The 20201-nt window shown below is 46.2% G+C and overlaps 1 protein-coding gene across 1 annotated transcript in view; it reads right to left on the reverse strand.

Annotated features, from left to right (window-relative positions):
- Positions 1–19751, reverse strand: part of LOC137375273 (cholinesterase-like) — a 34012-nt gene extending 14261 nt beyond the window's left edge. The window contains exon 1 of the mRNA XM_068042181.1: positions 19667–19751. The gene's annotated coding sequence lies outside the window, so the exon portion shown is untranslated. The remainder of the gene's footprint in view (positions 1–19666) is intronic.
- Positions 19752–20201: the final 450 nt, after the last annotated feature.

The following is a 20201-nucleotide window of genomic DNA, read 5'->3' on the forward strand; positions in this document are numbered from 1 at the left end:
AATTTACTCTCCCTAACTGCCTCCTGCAGCTTGTTTCTGCTCCATTTTGTTGGGCAGGCTGTCAATTTGGCCGCTGTCAGGTGGGAGTCTGCGGGATTATTTAAATGAAATATGGCCGTTATGATAACAGGGTCTCCACGTGCCTGACCTTGCCAGGTTTTACCTATGCTACCAAGCTCTCCTGCACTCACCCTGTTAATACTGGGACTTTGTTGGAGTCAATCTTGATAACTAAGAGCCATATGACTCATTATGGTATAATTCCGCACAACCTCTTCTGCACCTTCTCCAGAAGCTCAATATTCTTCACCATGTGCAGAAAACATTTGTAGGCACAAATTCCAAGTGTACTCATACCAAATTTTATGCAGCCTAAATATTGTATTTTCTATTTTGTACTTAATGGTCTGAGCAATACAACTAAATTCCTCTTAAATAAAAACAGAAAGTGCTGGAAATACGCAGCAGGTCAGGCAGCATCTGTGGAGAGAGAAGCAGAGTTAACGTTTCAGGTCTGTGACCCTTCATCAGATTTCAGGTTTCCAGCATCTGCAGTATTTTGCTTTTATTTGTTCTATTCCTCTTTTCCTGCAGCCACCTAAGGATGCTTGTGTACTTTCAATGACCTATCTACTACTACTCATAGGTCTCTTTCTTTACTTTTAACACCCCTGCAGAGTATAAATACATCTGAAGTTCTGCAACTCTAAATTTATTACATTGTACTTGCCCACTTTGAAGGACATCTGCCACACATACACCCACTTCCATAATTTATTTAAGTTGGCTTAAAACCTACTAATTTTGTGTCGTCTGTAAATTTATTAACGGTTCCTTTAATGCCCTTAGCCAAATAATTCATAAACATGATGAATGGTAACAATGTAGAGCCATATGAAACTTGACTATTCAGATCCATTCCCATTAATGGCAACTCGTTCTGAGTTCAACCAATTACCCATCTGTCCTATAATCTCATTTGATCTAATCTTTACTAATCTTGCATGCAGAGGTTAATCAAATCATTTTTGGAAATCAACTTTAGACCATCAACAAAACTATTCTGGCTCACTTCCTCAAAAATCTCAATAATTAAGTTAATCATTTACAATATTTAGTGTGATCAGGGACAGAGATGCAACATCTTGTCCCATGGCCATGGTTTTCTTGATGCTTACAGTCAAGGAGAACAAGTTACAGGCACGAGAAAGACAGTCCAAGAGTTTTTAGAGCTAAGGTTCCATGTGAGCAACTAGCGTAGCATCATCAGTGCAGAGACGTTCAGGACGTGATGCGTTTTTGTCTTCACTTTCAGCCTTGATAGATTGGAGAGCTTGCCATCTGACCTAGTCTGCAAGTAGATTCTTTCCATATCTGCAGGGAAGGTAAAGGTCATGAGCATGGAGAAGAAGATGCCAAACAGAGTGGGGGCTAGGACACAACCCTGTTTCACTCTATTCTTCACTCTGAAACTGTCAGAAGTGGAGCCATCAAACTGTACAGTTCAGTGCATGTTGTCATGGAAGGAGCCGATGAGACTGAGGAGCTTCGGTGGACAGCCAATTTTTCCCAAAATCTTGTAAAGCCCTGCTCTGCTGACTGTGTTGAATGCCTTAGTGAGATCTGCAAAAGTAAGGTAAAGGGTTATACCCTTTTCCCTACACTTCTCTTGCAGCTGGTGTATTGAATCTTTTAAGTATGACCTTAGCAAAGGCCTTCCTCGTGATGCTAAGGAGTGAGATGCCCATTTAGTTGTTGCAGTCCCCTCTGTCACCTTTGTTTTGTAAAGTGTATTGATTTTGGCATCACGCATCTCCTGTGGAACAGAGCCCACTTTCCAGCAGAGAAGGAGAAGGTCATAAAGGTGTGGCAAAAGATGGGACTTTCCATGCTTGAGCAGTTCGGCTGGGATTCCATCCTTGCCCGGTGACCTTCTGTTCGCCAGGCAGTCTATGGCATTCTTGAGCTCCAGTGATGAGGGTTCTTCATCTAACTCATCCATGACAGGAAGTTGTGGGACAGTATTGAGCACAGACTGGGAGATGTCTAACTCACAGGAGCTCAAAGTCGTGTTCAGCTCAGCAGGACATCTGTTTACTTCTGTTGGTGAGTACTTCACCATCTGCTAACTTCAGGGAGCAGCTTTGGTGATGGTAGGGGCAAACACCCTCTTGATCCCTTTGTACATAGCTCGTAGATTTCCTTTGTCACATGCAGTTTGGATTTCTTGACAGAAGCTGATCCAGTGTTTGTTTGCGCAGTATCTCTCTCTCCTTTGCATGGCTGTCTTGGCTACTTTCAGGTCATGTAGTGTCTTATTAGTTTATGTTGTGCATCATCTAGGCTTCGTTTTTTGCTTCAATGACAGATATCATCTCAGCTGAGGAGGTCTCAAACCAATCCTTGTTGCAGGTTCCGCCTTTACCGTGATACTTCTGCTTCTTCATAGATGTGACTTCCAAGCTTCATCAATGCCGGCAGCGGTGCTTCCCTTAAGGCTGGGTAGCAAGCATTCTAGTGACAGTGCGAAGTGCTGGTATTTGGCATCACTGCTTATGCAAAGGATGTTGATGCGTGGCAAGCCATCGTGTTTGGAGCTGTGGAACCACTGGAAGTGGTTAGCAAATTCTACTACCTTGGGTCCGTCGTGACAAACAATCTGTCCCTTGATGCAGAGCTCGATATACGCCTAGGGAAAGCAGCTCCACCTTTGGCTGACTTGTGAAATGTGCATGGGATAACACCAAGCTGACCCCGAGGACCAAGCTGATGGTTTATAAGGTCTGTGTTCTCAGCACCTTGCTGCATGGCTGTGAAAGATGGGTGACTTACAGCTACCAGGAAAAGATCAATAATTTCCCTCTTCACTGTCTGCTGCGCATTATGGGTATATCCTGGCAGGACAAAATCAGAAATGTGGCAGTCCTCTCAAAGGCAGAGCTCCCAAGTGTGTTGGCACTAATCAAACAGGCGGCTTCAGTGGATCGGACATGTCCGCAGAATGGAAGACAATTGCATACCTAAGGACCTTGGGTATGGTGAGGTCGCTGGGGCCAGACAACCAGTGGGACACCCAAAGCTCCACTTCAAGAATGCTTGCAAGTTTGACAGGAAGGCCCTAAATGTCAACTATTGCACTTGGGAGTCACTAGCTGATGAAAGAGGAAAATGGTGACATGTTCTATGGACTGGTGTGCACTACCACGATGACCATTTGCTACAGCAGCTTAGCAACAGGCACCAATGAAAAAAACAACAACTCACAGCATCACTTGGCAGCTTCACGTGCAGCACTCGTGGCAGAACCTGCCTCTCAAGGATTGGCCTTCACAGCCATCAGCAAAGGCGCATTAAGAAAAGACGCCCCACCTAAATGGATTGTTTGCTGTGTGTCCATCATTGTTTGTAGGTGGAAGGATGCCAACCATTTACAGTAGCTTTTCTACAACTGACAGAATTTTAATTCTCAGGGTACAATTCTTCCAATTCTCAATTATTAAATAATAGAAACATAAGAACCTCCCCACAATTCATGAGAGCCAAACAGGACCACAGTGAGTTATTGAATAGATGAGTCAGTGACTCACAAACATTATCCCCCAATGCCTTAAGCATTCTAAAGTAAACAGAATCAAGTATAGCAGGATAATCAGGTTTAAGTGTCCTAATTTTAGCCATTAAAATTTCTCCTTATATTTGACAGAATTATAAAAGAGTTACAAGTACTCCAAAATGTAACAAAAAAATCTGTTTTGACCTGATGAAAAACATGTACTTATATGGACTGTATCAGAACTGCATATACAGTCAAATTCTATTTTATTCAACATGTTAGTACTAGGGAAACACTCCCAAATTGTAACCAGAATGTCTACACTATATTGTGGAATTATTTTAAGGTCTTTGTTCCCCCATCCCCAATCAAGAATTAATGGTAGTTTGATGAAGAGAAATGAGCAAGTTTAGATACAATGAAGAGTCTATTCAACCTGAAACAGTTGCATTTTTAATATGGATTCAAAGAAAAAGCATGTTTTAAATTGATCTAAGCATTTTAGACTCCACATTTCAAAAGATTTATGAGCCTGAACTTGTTTTAATGGCAAAACTGGAATAGCCAAGTGAAAAAGTCCCAAAATGATAATGGACTCCTGCTACTCGTTATACATTTTGGAAGCAGTGGTGTCCAAACATCTTGTGAAACAGTCCCAAGTCATTTGAAGCTTGGAGCCAACAGAAATTACACCAGTGACAGTATCATACTGTTCTAGCATCTGAAAACAAACTGTTGCTATTTGACGGACGACCATTAAACAGATTAATGTTCCAGGTCATTTCTATGTTGCTTTGCCTTTTTCACCATCATCAGTTGTAAATTCACTGCCAGTTGCATCACCTGCTTACACAGTTTCTTTTTCTCCATTAAGAACTTCAGTACAGAAGGGTTTAGTACAAGAGGATTCCACTCTATTATGACAGGAATTAATTTACTATTTCAGAATACAGTAAGTAGGCAGCTATAGCACCATATTAAGTACAGATAGTAAAGTACATTTGGGATACTGTAACATGAAGCACATATTTAGGCTCTTCTACTTAGTGTTCCAGCTCAGTTTTAAGACTAATCGAATTTAGCTCTCAGGACATGCATTTTTAAATTCGATTTTGTTGCTGCATATTCACCATGGTTTGAACTTCATTATAACATGAAAGCTACTCAGCTTTTAAAAGACATGCTGGATGACGAGGTGTTATACGTACACGTTGGCCTCCGCCATTCATTTCAAAATCATTCTTATAGTGCACTATATGAAGAAGTACTTGAATGAATTATCCTCAAAAAGATAAAGGCAGCTTCCAAAACTTTTTGCACTTAGATTGATTTCTAGTTGGGTTTGAAAGTATCCAGATGCAATGTGCTGAAGAGTAAACATAGATGCAGTGCTGCAAATGGAAAAGATACTGCACATAAAGGCTGGAATTTCCAATTTCACTTCACCTATTGCAAAGTAAGAAATAATTTGATTATTGTTATGTGAGGAGAAAAATTAAGCTCTGAATGTATGTTTTGTTGTTTTAATTTTAAAGAGAAGAAAGCATTTGCATCTCAATCTGGGCAAAGACAAAGGATTATCAATCCAGTACACAATTACAGCACTATCTAACTCTCTTGCTTACATCATGACAAAAGAACAAAGAACAATACAACACAGGAACAGGCCATTCGGCCCTCCAAGCCTGCGCCGATCTTGATGCCTGCCTAAACTAAAACCTTCTGCACTTCCGGGGGCCGTATCCCTCTATTCCCATCCTATTCATGTATTTGTCAAGATGCCTCTTAAACGTTGCTATCGTACCTGCTTCCACCACCTCCCCCGGCAGCAAGTTCCAGGCACTCACCACCCTCTGTGTAAAGAACTTGCCTCGCACATCCCCTCTAAACTTTTCCCCTCTCACCTTAAACCTATGTCCCCTAGTAACTGACTCTTTCACACTGGGAAAAAGCTTCTGACTATCCTCTGTCCATGCCGCTCATAACTTTATAAATCTCTATCATGTCACCCCTCCACCTCCGTCGTTCTAGTGAAAACAATCCGAGTTTATCCAACCTCTCCTCATAGCTAATGCCCTCCAGACCAGGCAATATCCTGGTAAACCTCTTCTGTACCCTCTCCAAAGCCTCCACGTCCTTCTGGTAGTGTGGTGACCAGAATTGCACGCAATATTCTAAGTGTGGCCTAACTAAAGTTCTGTACAGCTGCAGCATGACTTGCCAATTTTTATACTCTATGCCCCGACCGATGAAGGCAAGCATGCCGTATGCCTTCTTGACTACCTTATCCACCTGCGTTGCCACTTTCAGTGACCTGTGGACCTGTACGCCCAGATCTCTCTGCCTGTCAATACTCCGAAGGGTTCTGCCATTTACTGTATACTTCCCACCTGCATTAGATCTTCCAAAATGCATTGCCTCACATTTGTCTGGATTAAACTCCATCTGCCATTTCTCCGCGCAAGTCTCCAACCGATCTATATCCTGCTGTATCCTTTGACAATCCTCATCACTATCCGCAACTCCACCAACCTTTGTGTCGTCCGCAAACTTACTAATCAGACCAGCAACATTTTCCTCCAAATCATTTGTATATATACTACAAACAGCAAAGGTCCCAGCACTGATTCCTGCGGAACACCACTAGTCACATCCCTCCATTCAGAAAAGCACGCTTCCACTGCTACCCTCTGTCTTCTATGACTGAGCCAGTTCTGTATCCATCTTGCCAGCTCACCTCTGATCCCTTGTGACTTCACCTTTTGTACCAGTCTGCCATGAGGGACCTTGTCAAAGGCTTTACTGAAGTCCATATAGATAACATCCACTGCCCTTCCTTCAATCATCTTTGTCACTTCCTCAAAACTCAATCAAATTAGAGAGACACGACCTCCCCTTCACAAAACCATGCTGCCTCTCGCTAATAAGTTTGTTTGTTTCCAAATGGGAGTAAATCCTGTCCCGAAGAATCCTCTCTAATAATTTCCCTACCACTGATGTAAGGCTCACCAGCCTATAATTTCCTGGATTATCCTTGCTACCCTTCTTAAACAAAGGAACAACTTTGGCTATTCTCCAGTCCTCTGGGACCTCACCTGTAGCCAATGAGGATGCAAAGATTTCTGTCAAGGCCCCAGCAATTTCTTCCCTTGCCTCCCTTAGTATTCTGGGGTAGATCCCATCAGGCCCTGGGGACTTATCTACCTTAATGCTTTGCAAGACACCCAACACCTCCACCTTTTTGATAATGAGATGACTGAGACTATCTACACTCCCTTCCCTAGGCTCATCATCCACCAAGTCCTTCTCTTTGGTGAATACTGATGCAAAGTACTCATTTAGTACCTCGCCCATTTCCTCTGGCTCCACACATAGATTCCCTTCTCTGTCCTTGAGCGGGCCAACCCTTTCCCTGGTTACCCTCTTGCTCTTTATATATGTATAAAAAGCCTTGGGATTATCCTTAATCCTGTTTGCCAATGACTTTTCATGACCCCTTTTAGCCCTCCTGACTCCTTGCTTAAGTTCCTTTCTACTGTCTTGATATTCCTCAAGGGATTCGTCTGTTCCTAGCCTTCCAGCCCTTACGAATGCTTCCTTTTTCTTTTTGACGAGGCTCACAATATCCCGCGTTATCCAAGGTTCCCGAAACTTGCCAAACTTATCCTTCTTCCTCACAGGAACATGCTGTCCTGGATTCTAATCAACTGACATTTGAAAGACTCCCACATGTCAGATGATGATTTACCCTCAAACAGCCGCCCCCAATCTAAATTCTTCAGTTCCCGCCTAATATTGTTATAATTAGCCTTCCCCCAATTTAGCACCTTCACCTGAGGACTACTCTTATCCTTATCCACAAGTACCTTAAAACTTACGGAATTATGGTCACTGTTCCCGAAATGCTCCCCTACTGAAACTTCGACCACCTGGCCGGGCTCATTCCCCAATACCAGGTCCAGTACGGCCCCATCCCGAGTTGGACTATCTACATATTGTTTCAAGAAGCCCTCCTGGATGCTCCTTACAAATTCTGCCCCATCTAAGCCCCTAGCACTAAGTGAGTCCCAGTCAATATAGGGGAAGTTAAAATCACCCACCACCACAACCCTGTTACCTTTACATCTTTCCAAAATCTGTCTACATATCTGCTCCTCTACCTCCCGCTGGCAGCTGGGAGGCCTGTAGAAAACCCCCAACATCGTGACTGCACCCTTCCTATTCCTGAGCTCCACCCATATTGCCTCGCTGCACGACCCCCCGAGGTGCCCACCCACAATACAACTGTGATATTCTCCTTAACAAGTAATGCAACTCCCCCACCCCTTTTACATCCCCCTCTATCCCGCCTGAAGCTTCTAAATCCTGGAACATTTAGCTGCCAATCCTGTCCTTCCCTCAACCAAGTCTCTGTAATAGCAACAACATCATAGTTCCAAGTACAAATCCAAGCTCAAAGTTCATCTGCCTTACCTGTTATACTTCTCGCATTGAAACAAATGCACTTCAGACCACCAGTCCCGCTGTGCTCCGCAACATCTCCCTGCCTGCTCTTCCTCTTCGTCTTACTGGCCTTATTTACTCGTTCCCCCTCATTTATTTCACTTGCTGTCCTACTGCTCTGGTTCCCACCCCCCCGCCACACTAGTTTAAACCTCCCGAGTGACGCTAGCAAACCTCGCAGCCAGGATATTTGTGCCCCTCCAGTTTAGATGCAACCCGTCCTTCTTGTACAGGTCCCATCTGTCCCTGAAGAGATCCCAATGGCCCAGATATCTGAAACCCTCCCTTCTACACCAGCTGTTCAGCCACATGTTTAGCTGCACTATCTTCCTATTTCTAGCCTCACTGGCACGTGGCATAGGGAGTAATCCCGAGATTACAACCCTAGAGGTCCTGTCTTAACTTTCTACCTAACTCCCTAAACTCCCCCTGCAGGACCTCGTCACTCTTCCTGCCTAAGTCATTGGTACCGATGTGTACCACAACATCTGGCTGTTCACCCTCCCCCTTCAGAATGCCCCCTGTCCGTTCAGAGACATCCTTGACCCTGGCACCAGGGAGGCAACATAACATCCTGGAGTCTTTCACGTCCACAGAAGCGCCTATCTGTGCCCCTGACTATAGAGTCCCCTATAACTATTGCTCTTCTGCGTTTTGTCCCTCCCTGCTGAATAACAGTGCCAGCCATGGTGCCACTGCTCTGGCTGCTGCTGTTTTCCCCTGATAGGCCATCCCCCCCAACAGTATCCAAAGCGGTATACTTGTTAGAGAGGGGGATAGCCACAGGGGATTCCTGCACTGACTGCTAGCGGTCACCAATCTATCTGCCTGCACCTTGGGTGTAACCACTTCTCTAAAACTCCTGTCTATGGCGCTCTCTGCAACCTGCATGCTCCTAAGTGCATCCAGTTGCCGCTCCAACCGATCCATGCGGTCTGTGAGGAGCTGCAACTGGGTACACTTCCTGCAGATGCAGTCGTCCGGAACGCTGGAAGCGTCACGGACCTCCCACATCTCACATCACCCCTCTAACTGACATTTCTAGCACTAATTAATAAATTAATTTAAGATAAATACTTATGAAATCCTTAATAAATTGTTGTAACTAAATGGTCTCTCGTGCTAAATTCCTACTATAAATATTAAAAGCTAACTAAATACAGTAAACTCCTCCCTCTGGTTTAGTTACTCTACTTATTAATTAGTTAATTAGGGTTTTAATCAATTTTTATCAATGTTTTATTTTCAAATTCAGTAAAAAAAAATTCCCTACCAGCCAATCAGGTCACAGCTTTCCTGTGACGTCACTTTCAGTTTTTTTTTACCAGAGGTAAGTTTTTTATACTTACCGGTCCGGAACTCTGCCCTCCGAGTCTTCTCCCAGTCAGCTGTGCTCTTTGGAAGCTCTGGGCTCCCCTCACTCTGAGGACAGGTAGGAAATGAAAGGAGCTCCTCACTCCCTCCTTACCGAACTTTCTCAGTTACCAAACTTCCACTGTTGCACTCTATTGCAACCCAAGTCAGCACTCTATTGCAAACAAAGTCAGCACTGTAAGATGGCTCACTTTTATATTGACTCACTCTAGCCCCCTGAAAACTGGTTTAAACGAATTCTCTAATTAACAAGGTGCAGCTGCAAGCAGAGCCTCAGTGAACCCCGTTTAAAGCTGGTCTAAAACTCACCTTCCCCAACCCTAACAGCAACTGTTAAGTTGATCTGCTAAATAAAAGACAGATTAGATTTAAGATAAAATTAACCCTTAATTATCCTCACTTACCAAACTTCCACTGTCGCACTCTATTGTAACCCAAGTAGCCCTCCAGTTCAGTATCACTGCTACATGTAACAGGGCAGAAAATGAATGCAATAGGAAGCAATCAAAATCAAATGTAATGAGAATGTTTTTCAAGTCATATTTACATGCAAGTGGATTTCACTTAAGGTGCAAATTTAACTGTAATCCATATTATAAGCCATTACTTTCAAACATCTTGAATTTGCTGTGCTTGATTTGAAAGCATTATTAAATTCATTTTTTAAATTCATTCTTGGGATGAGAGCATTGCTGGCAAGGCCAGGAATTGTTGCCCATCTCTAATTACCCTTGAGAAGGTGGTGGTGAGCCATCTGGTGTAGGTACACCCACAGTGTTGTTTGGAAGGGAATTCTAAGCTTTTGATCCAGCGAAAGTGAAGGAACAGCGATGGAGTTCCAAGTTAGGATGGTGAGTGACTTGGAAGGGAACTGGCAGGTGGTGGTGTTTCTTTGGTCTGTTGCCCTTGTCCTTCTAGGTGTTAGAGGTTGTGGGTTTGGAAGGTGTTGTCGAAGGAGCAGTTTCGCGCCGTGCATCTTGTATACACTGCTGCCACTGTGTGCTGGTGGTGGATGGGAATGAATGTTTATGGTGATGGATAAGGTGCCAATCAAGCGGGCAGCTTTGAAATGGATGCTGTTGAGTTTCTTGAGTGTTGTTGGAGCTGCACTCATCCAGGCAAGTACAGAGTATTCGATCACATTCTTGACTTGTGCCTTGTAGATGGTGGAGAGGCTTTGGGGAGTCAGCGGGTGTGTTATTCGCCACAGACCTGCTTCCCAGCCCCTGACTTGCTCTTGTAGTCACATATTTATATGACTGGTCCAGTTAAGTTTCTGATCAATGGTGTCCCCCATGATGTTGATGGTAGGAGATTCAGTGATGGTACTGCCGCTGAATGTCAAGGGGAGATGATTAGATTCTCTCTTGTTGTTAATTATCATTGCCTGGCACTTGTGTGGTGCGAATGTTACTTGCCGCTTATCAGCCCAAGCCTGAATGTGGTCCAGGTCTTGCTGCATGCAGGCACAGACTGCTTCAGTATCTGAGAAGTTGCAAATGATACTGAGCATTGTGAAACCATTAGCGAACATCCCAACTTCTGACCTTTTATAATCAAATATGATTGATGAAGCAGCTGAAGATGGTTGGACCTAGGACACTATGATGAGGAACTCCTGCAGCGATGTTCTGGGGCTGAGATGAATGGCCTTCAACAAGCACAACCATCTTTCTTTGTATGACTTCAGCCAGTGGAGAGTTTTCCCCCTGATTCCCATTGACTTCAATTTTACTGGGGCTCCTTGATGCCACTGTTGGTCAAATGCTGCCTCACTCTCACCTCAACTCTTGAGTTCAGCTCTTTTGTCCATGTTTGGACCAAGGCTGTAATGAGGTCTGGAGCTGAGCTATCCGGACAGAACCCCTGGTGGTAATTGGTGATATTGGATTTATCCTATTTTTGTGGACAGGACATACCTAGGCAATTGTCAGGCAGATGCCAGTGTTGTAGCTGTAGAGGAACAGCTTGGCTAGGGGTGCGGCAAGTTCTGGAGCACAAGTCTTCTGTACTACAGCCGAAATGTTGTCAGGGGCCATAGCCTTTGCAGTATCCAGTGCCTGCAGCCATTTCTTGATAACACGTGGAGTGAACTGAATTGGCTGAACACGTGCATCTGTAATGTTGGGGATCTTGGGAGGAGGCAGAGCTAGATCATCCACTCGACACTTCTGGCTGAAGATGGTTGCAAATGCTTCAGCCTTATCTTCTGCACCAATTTGCTGGGCTCCGCCATCATTGTGGATGGGGGTGCGTGTGGAACCTCCTCCTCCTATTAGCTGTTTCATTGTCCACCACCATTCAGGACTGGATGTGGCAGGATTGCAGAGCTTTGATCTGATCCGTTGGCTGTGAGATCGCTTTCCTCTTATCGCATGCTGCTTCTGCTGTTTATCATGCAAGTAGTCCTCTGTTGTAGCTTCACCAGGTTGGCACCTCATTTTTACATATGCCTTGTGCTGCCCCTGCCATGCTGTCCTGCACTCCTCATTGAACCAGGGTTGATTTCCTGGCTTGATGGTGATAGAGCATAATTGTCCAACATACGGCCACGGGCCAGGATCCGGCGCACAAAAGGTTTCCATCCGGCCCACGAATGTGAGCTGTACTGGGCTGTTCCTCGTCCTCACTAGGGGTCCGTGACTGGAGATGAGAAATTTTCCATTGTCTTCTTTCAGCTCAGCTTTTAAAAAAAAAATTGGAAGTCAGTTTCACAGCTGACAGGTCTGACATCGGAAACAGCAGCTTCCCACTTTGGACAGATTTGGGGTTTTCCGGCAGGCTTTCAAAAAAAAAAAATCGGAACCTGCCTGAAAATCCTGAATCAACCCGAAGTTGGGATATTTGCTGTTCCCGATGTCAGACCTGTCAGCTGTGAAACTGACCAACCATTTGCTGATTTTCCCACTCTCTGCAATTGTCAGAGAAAGGGTGAGAGAGAAGGTGGGGGAGCATACAGAGAGAAGGTGGGGGGAGACGGACGGAGAGAAGGAGGGGAGATGGACAGAGAGAAGGGGGGGTCAGACAGAGAGAAGGGGGGGTCAGACAGAGAGAAGGGGGGTTCAGACAGAGAGAAGGGGGGTTCAGACAGAGAGAAGGGGGGGTCAGACAGAGAAGGGGGGGTCAGACAGAGAAGGAGGGGGTCAGACAGAGAGAAGGGGGGGTCAGACAGAGAGAAGGGGGGGTCAGACAGAGAGAAGGGGGGGTCAGACAGAGAGATGGGGGGGTCAGACAGAGAGAAGGGGGGGTCAGACAGAGAGAAGGGGGGGTCAGACAGAGAGAAGGGGGGTCAGACAGAGAGAAGGAGGGGTCAGACAGAGAGAAGGGGGGTCAGACAGAGAGAGGGGGGGTCAGACAGAGAGGGGGGGTCAGACAGAGAGAGGGGGGTCAGACAGAGAGAGGGAGGGTCAGACAGAGAGAGGGAGGGTCAGACAGAGAGAGGGGGGGTCAGACAGAGAGAGGGGGGATCAGACAGAGAGAAGGGGGGTCAGACAGAGAGAAGGGGGGGTCAGACAGAGAGAAGGGGGGGTCAGACAGAGAGAAGGGGGGGTCAGACAGAGAGAAGGGGGGGTCAGACAGAGAAAAGGGGGGGGTCAGACAGAGAAAAGGGGGGGTCAGACAGAGAGAAGGGGGGGTCAGACAGAGAGAAGGGGGGGTCAGACAGAGAGAAGGGGGGTCAGACAGAGAGAAGGGGGGTCAGACAGAGAGAAGGGGGGGTCAGACAGAGAGAAGGGGGGTCAGACAGAGAGAAGGGGGGTCAGACAGAGAGAAGGGGGGTCAGACAGAGAGAAGGGGGGACGAACGGGGGGTGTCGGACAGAGAGAAGGGGGGACGAGCGGGGGGGGGGGGACAGAGGGGGGGGACGGACAGAGAGGGGGGGACGGACAGAGAGGGGACGGGGGATACAGACAGAGGGGGGCAGACAGAGTGGGGACGGATGGGGGTGGACGGACGGACGGGGGGGGGGGGGAAGACGGGGGTGGGGGACGGACAGAGGGGGGGACGGACAGAGATGGGGGAATGGAGAGAGAGGAGTGGGGGGTGGATGGAGAGAGATGAGTGGGGGGGGGATGGAGAGAGAGGAGTGGGGGGGATGGAGAGAGAGGAGTGGGGGGGGATGGAGAGAGGAGTGGGGGGGGGATGGAGAGAGAGGAGTGGGGGGGGGATGGAGAGAGAGGAGTGGGGGGGGGGATGGAGAGAGAGGAGTGGGGGGGGATGGAGAGAGAGGAGTGGGGGGGACGGACAGAGAGAAAGGGGGGGCGACGGACACAGAGAAGTGAGGGACAGACACAGAGAAGGGGGGACAGACAGAGAGGGGGGGACAGACAGAGGGGGGGGACAGACGGGGGGGGGGGACAGACAGACGGGGGGGGACAGACAGACGGGGGGGGGACAGACAGACGGGGGGGGGACAGACAGACGGGCGGGCAGACGGGAGGGGACAGATAGAGAGAAGGGAAGGACAGACAGAGAAGGGGGGTCAGACAGAGAGAAGGGGGGTCAGACAGAGGGGGGTGGTCAGAGAGGGAGGAGAGACGGGGAAAGAGAGAGAGGGGGACGGGGAAAGAGAGAGAGGGGGGACAGGGAAAGAGAGAGAGGGGGGGAACAGAGAGAGAGAAAGGGAGGCAGAGAGAGGGAGAGAGAGACGCAAAGAGAAAGAAAAGGGGACAGAGAGAGGGGGGTGATAGAGAGAGAGAGGCAGAGAGAAAGAGGGACAGAAAAAGAGAGGGGGGACAGAGAGAGAGAGGATAGAAAGGGGGACAGAGTGAGAAAAAGGGAGAGAGAGAGAGAGAGAAGGGGGGACAAAGAGGGGGACAGAGATGTGGGGGGATACAGAGCGGGAATGACACGGCGGGGGGGTGGGGGGACACAGGGAAAGAGGGAGGGAGGGGGAGGTAGAGAGAGAGAGAGGAACAGAGAGAAGTCAAGCTCACGCCTGACAGATGGACATCTATCCAGAATATTCTGCAACGCTACAACCAAGTGTGTGAGCAAAGATTGACTACTTGTGCAAGCAAAAAATGCCAGGTATCTCATTAAATCAGTGCCCGACATAGTGAAGAGAAAGTAAGTCAATAAATTAATCTTCCCATTTAAACCTTCTTCACACAAATGTACATTTGTTGCTGCTTTGATTAATAACAAGATGCATTTTTAATGCCATTATCTTTCCAAAATTGTCTCACCGGCCCCCTATGTAAGACAAAAATTGTAATGTGGCCACCCGCCATTCAAAAAGGTTGGACAGGCCTGTGATAGTGATGGATATGCCAAACCATGAGATTACAGATTGTGATTGAATATAATTCTGCTGCTGCTGATGGGCCACAGCGCCTCATGGATGCCCAGTTTTGAGCTGCTCGATCGGTTCTGAATCTATCCCATTTAGCATGGTGGCACTGCCACACAACATGATGGACAGAATCCTCAGTGTGAAGACGGGACTTCATCTCCACAAGAATTGTGTGGCTGTCACTCCTACTGACACTGTCAGGGACAGATGTATCTGCGACAGATAGATTGGTGAGGGTGAGGTCAATTAGGTTTTTTCCTGTTGTTGGTTCTCTCACCACCTGTTGCAGGTGGTTTGGTAGTTATGTCCTTTAGGATGCTGCCAGCTCTGTCAGTAGTGGTGCTACTGAGCCATCCTTGGTGATGGACATTGAAGACCCCCCCAGAATACATTCTGTGCCCTTGATACCCTTGGTACTTCTTCCAAGTGATGATCAACATGGAGGAGGTCTGATTGAACAGTTAAGGGTGGGAAGTAGGTGGTAACCAGCAGGGAGTTCCTCGCCGTGTTTGACCTGATGCCGTGAGACTTCATGGGGTCCAGAGTCTATGTTGAGGGCACCCAGGGCCACTCTGTCCTGACTGTATACCACTGCGCTGCTCCTGCTGGTGGGACAGGACCAGGGATGGTGACCAGGTAAGGATGACAGATTTCCTTTCCTGAAAGACATTAGTGAACTAGATGGGTTTTTATGACAATCTGGTAGTTTCATGGTCACCATTACTGTGAGTAGCTTTTTATTCCAGATTTAATAATTAATTTAATTTAAATTCCATCAGCTGCCATGGTGGGATTTGAATTTGTGTCTCCAGAGCATTAGGCTGGGCCTCCAGATTACCCATCCAGTAACATTACCACTACGCTACCATTCATGCCATAAAACCTTTCCACAGATGAGGTGCTTTCAAGACTATTTGATACTAGTTTGGGCATCTTTCCATCACAGCCAACATAAGAACAGTCATCACATATCACATCGCTTTATCATCTTCAGTAAGGAGATAAAGTCCATTAACTAAGCTCATGAGTGCAGGAAAATCTATACTTTTAAGTGATTTTGTCATTGCTAAGCAGCGAGTATTCTACAATTCTAGATAGCAGCAGTTGTTTCCTTACTGCATCCCAGGATTAGTTTCATTTATGCTCTGAGGACTGGACAAGAACTACTTCCATTTGGACTTATTCAGTGCATGTTCTATAGAAAAGGCAAGAAATGATTGCCCAGTTTGGGAATTTATTGGAGATCTGTTAACAACTTCCATTAATGAAAAGTAATGTGACTGTGGAACAGAGTTGTGGAGTGATGATGTAAGCAGGTTATTTAACTTGAACTGTGGTTGCTGAACTGAAGGACCCAAGCACAGAATCAACAAGCTTCAAGCAAGAATGTGGATTGGAAACTCATACTTGCCTGACCCCCAGAGTAGTGGATATGTTCAACAGGCTTCCAGTAAAAGCAGCTAATGTGTTATTCAATGCACTTCTAGAAAAAATACTTTTTTATTTGAAAAATGTTAAATAATTTGTGGAATGTAAATTTTAAGTGTGATTTGTAACATTAAATTTGTAATCTAACTGATTGTTTTATTACCCTGGTGGGTGGGTGTGGGTATATGTTTGTTTTGGGAACAGCTGGGTGGTTGAGAACTTTCACAGAACATTATTGGAAGATGTTTAAGAGAGGGCACAACAGAGCTTCATTCGGTTGCTGCCTGGAACGAGGAAAGACAAATACACTTAAAAAGTTGAAAAATTGAGATTCTTTTCATTAGGACAAAGGTACTTTTGAGTGTTAATTGTGTTCAGGTGGTGAGCATTAACTGGGATTCACTTGTGCTCCTGTAAAAAAGGAACAGACTGAAACTCTGACTGTTGGGTTAGGGGGTACAAGTTTGTAATATGCATCTCTGTAAATAAATGCATATAAAAGTGTGTAAATATTGGCTCCAGTTCTATCCTTCATAACTAGAATTTCTGGATTTTAACAATGAAGTGATTTGATGGATGTATTTAAAATTATATCAGAGTGGGCCAGGGTTGATAGAAATATGTTTTCAGTGGTTGAAGGTTCTAGAACAAGGGGGCATAGAAATAAGATTAAACACAAGAGATTTATGATAGAGAGCAATATCAACTTTTTTTACAAGGTACACTAAGCACAAGCCTTAAGTTGTGATCATGGCTGTGCTGACCTGTACTGGATATCACATAGGGAAAAATACTGGAGCAGACTTTAGACTAAAAGGCCTGTTTTTGTAACATTCTATGAATCAATGATTCTATATATCAGAAATTCATGCAATTACTAATAAGATTATAGACTTTACAAAATAAAATTACAAGCACATTTATAGATTATTGCAACAATCACCCTTTTGAACTATCCATAATTGTAACACCACTTTTCAATCTATAGAGCACTCTGCTTGCCAACAATCCATAAATAACACAAACTGTTAAGTTACATCAGAGTTAATCATATAAGACACAACAGTGATCACCCTCCAATGTCTCACTCAAGTAGCCATTCTTCATGTGGGAGCATAAACATTGCGTGTTGGCTGACTATTTGATGACAAGGCACTTCATAGCCTAAACCAGCAAAAGATGCTATACAGTAACAAGGGCAGGAACTCTAGCCGATTTTTTTCCAACACTATATCAGGATAGAGGCCAATTATAGACCCATTACTCATGCAGGATCCATCAAACGTAGCACAATAGAAAGTTAAATTAATATGAAAAAGAATGAAAAAGAAACACTTTCAGGAAGACCTAATGACTTGTAGCAAGCCTGTCAGCATCTAAGATTTTACTTAATTATATTAAACTATATTGCATTAGTTAACAATACAACCATTTTTATATGCATCTCATTATAATTTCTGCAACTTAGCAGATCACAAGTTGACAAGGATACTGCAACTTATTTGATCCTGACCTTTCAAAGATGAGTTATTAACATTTTACTGAATTAAAGACAATCATCATGCCTAAAATCCATTTAAATTATGATTTATAATTGGTGAGGTGCCAACTCTCTCTCCCCGGGCTATGGTGAGGCGAGGTTCCGACTCTCTCTCTGTGGATTAAGGACAGGCAAGGTGTCAACTCTCTCTCCCTGGAGTATCGTCAGGTGAGGTGCCAAGTCTCCCCAGGATATGGTCAGGTGAGGTGCCGACTCTCTCTCTCCAGGGTACAGTCAGGCGAGGTGCCGATTCTCCCCAGGGCATGGTCAGGTGACGTGCCGACTCTCCCCAGGGCATGGTCAGGTGAGGTGCTCACTTTCCCAGGAGTACGGTCAGGCAAGGGGCTGACTCTCTCTCCCCAGGGTACGGTCAGGCAAGGTGCCGACTCTCTCTCCCCAGTGTATGATCAGGTGAGGTGCCGAATCTCCCTGGGGTATGGTCAGGTGAGTTGCTGATGCTCCCTCCCTGGGGTATGGTCAGACAAGGTGCTGACTCTCCCTGGGGTACGGTCAGGCAAGGTGATGACTCTCTCTCCCTGGGGTACAGTGAGGCGAGGTGATGACTGTCTCTCTCTCTTGGTCTCCCTGTTAATCTCTCTGTCTCTCCCCCTTGGGTAGGGTCGAGGCAGTATCCCCTCTCCCCTGACTGCTCCACAAATCTCCTTGCATCTTCCTAACCCATGGGGTTTGCAGAGTGGAGCCGAGCACATGGTGTCCCAACCCCTAAAAACATTTGGAAACACAAACCCCAAGTGGTATTTTCTACATTAATTGTGAAACTGGGGCCAGTGCGATGGGGTGGGGGTGAGGTGCTTGGTGGAGGCAAAAAGTTGGGCAAGGTAAGGGGAGCCCAACAACAAAGTTAGCCGGTGTGAGGGGTGATGACATGATGGGGGGGGGGGGGGGGTGGGGAGGAGGGTGCAGGAGATTGCACAGGAGGTAAGGTATGGGGAAACTGGCATGGGAGGGAGGGGTAGGATGGGCGAAACATATGGCATGGGAAAGAAATAGGGATGGGATGACATAGGAAGGAGGGGTGGGATGAGGGAAGGGATCCTAATGACATGAGACGGATGAAAGGAATGGGATGGGTATATAGTACGACGGTGATGGCGTGGGATTGGGATTTAAAGCACTGTTGTAATAAGGATACTAATTTCACCGCAAATGTTTTGCGGGTCTCTGTTAGTTGTAAATGTTTGCAAACGTTATAAACGCTCAAATATTTACATCCTACCCAAACTTCCTTCGAAACATTTATTTATACAAATTGTTCAATATAGCCTGATAAAGTTTCTATCATTCGCCTGTGTTTCGCCACATTGGTTTTATTTTTGCTTTAAAATCTAGACGCGTATTTTGTGTAAATACACACAATTGCGCACTTAATGACATCCTCACACACATATCCATGTAAGTCAACAAAAACTGTTTCCGCAAAGTGTACCAGTTTGTTCAAAACACAGTAAAAATGAACTGAGCTCCCAACACTTATCACTTTAGATTTCATTTCACTGTTGTTGAAAGCCACAATGCAGTAACTTCGGGCTGGAGGTTGAAATGTACAGTACTGAACCATGAAGAGAAATGGTCCAAATCAGCCCATTTTCCTTCGGTTCTCAGGGAGTAATTAAATGAAGGGCCGGGTTGCTGGGCAACGCACTCCCCCTCAGTGAGACAGAGAGCGATCCCACAGTAAAACTGCGTTTGCCTTTCCAGCGTGAACTTGTGGTTGACAGGGGCAGCGAGTCACCCTCGCCTGTCCGCCTGCAGCTTCCCCGCTCTCCATCAGCTGCCGCTGGAAGGGCAATGTGACATTTTCGATCGTGAAAACTTTTCCGCGCACCGTCCTTACAAATGGCCAAAGTGACAGCAAGAGCAAGAAGAAGCAGGAAGGGAGTCGCTCCCCTAGCCCCGGGACTACAGCCGCTGACAGGCGTCTCTCTTTGCCGGGGGCGACCGGCACTGCACGTACCTGACGGGCCCACTTCCCTCCGCTCGGTCCCCGTTCATGAGGAGGAGGAGCCGTCACCGCAACACGGGCCAGGCGCGTTCCCGGCAGGAGTCGGCCAGCGCGCGCTCCTCCTCGGCGCGAGTCAGTCAGCCCGCGCTCACCCCCGCTCCCCGCGACACCCACAGCTGCGCCTCGCGACATCGCGGGGCAGGAGCCACGAGTGTGCACATTCTGCACTGGATGGAGAAGATGCATCCTGAAAAGAAATCGCAGACATAAACCTGGAGAGAAGGAAGGATCTCGTCATTAGGAAAGCAGTAAAAATAAACCAAGAGGGTGCAACTGGGAGAAGTAGTAACAGAAGCGCGTTTCGGGTTGTTGCAGCCTCCAGTTTACTGTGATGGATATTGCCAGGGTCCTGGTGGGATGCAAAGATTAACTGTGATTGCGCTTAACTAGAATCAGTTAGAAAAGAGATTGGTATTGCACTGCCACTCTGAGGGAATGTTAGAGGAATATTGTGATTTAGGCAGAACAACATTCAAACAAAGAAATC

Source organism: Heterodontus francisci, chromosome 11 (genome assembly GCF_036365525.1).
Source record: "Heterodontus francisci isolate sHetFra1 chromosome 11, sHetFra1.hap1, whole genome shotgun sequence".
NCBI lineage: Eukaryota > Metazoa > Chordata > Chondrichthyes > Heterodontiformes > Heterodontidae > Heterodontus > Heterodontus francisci.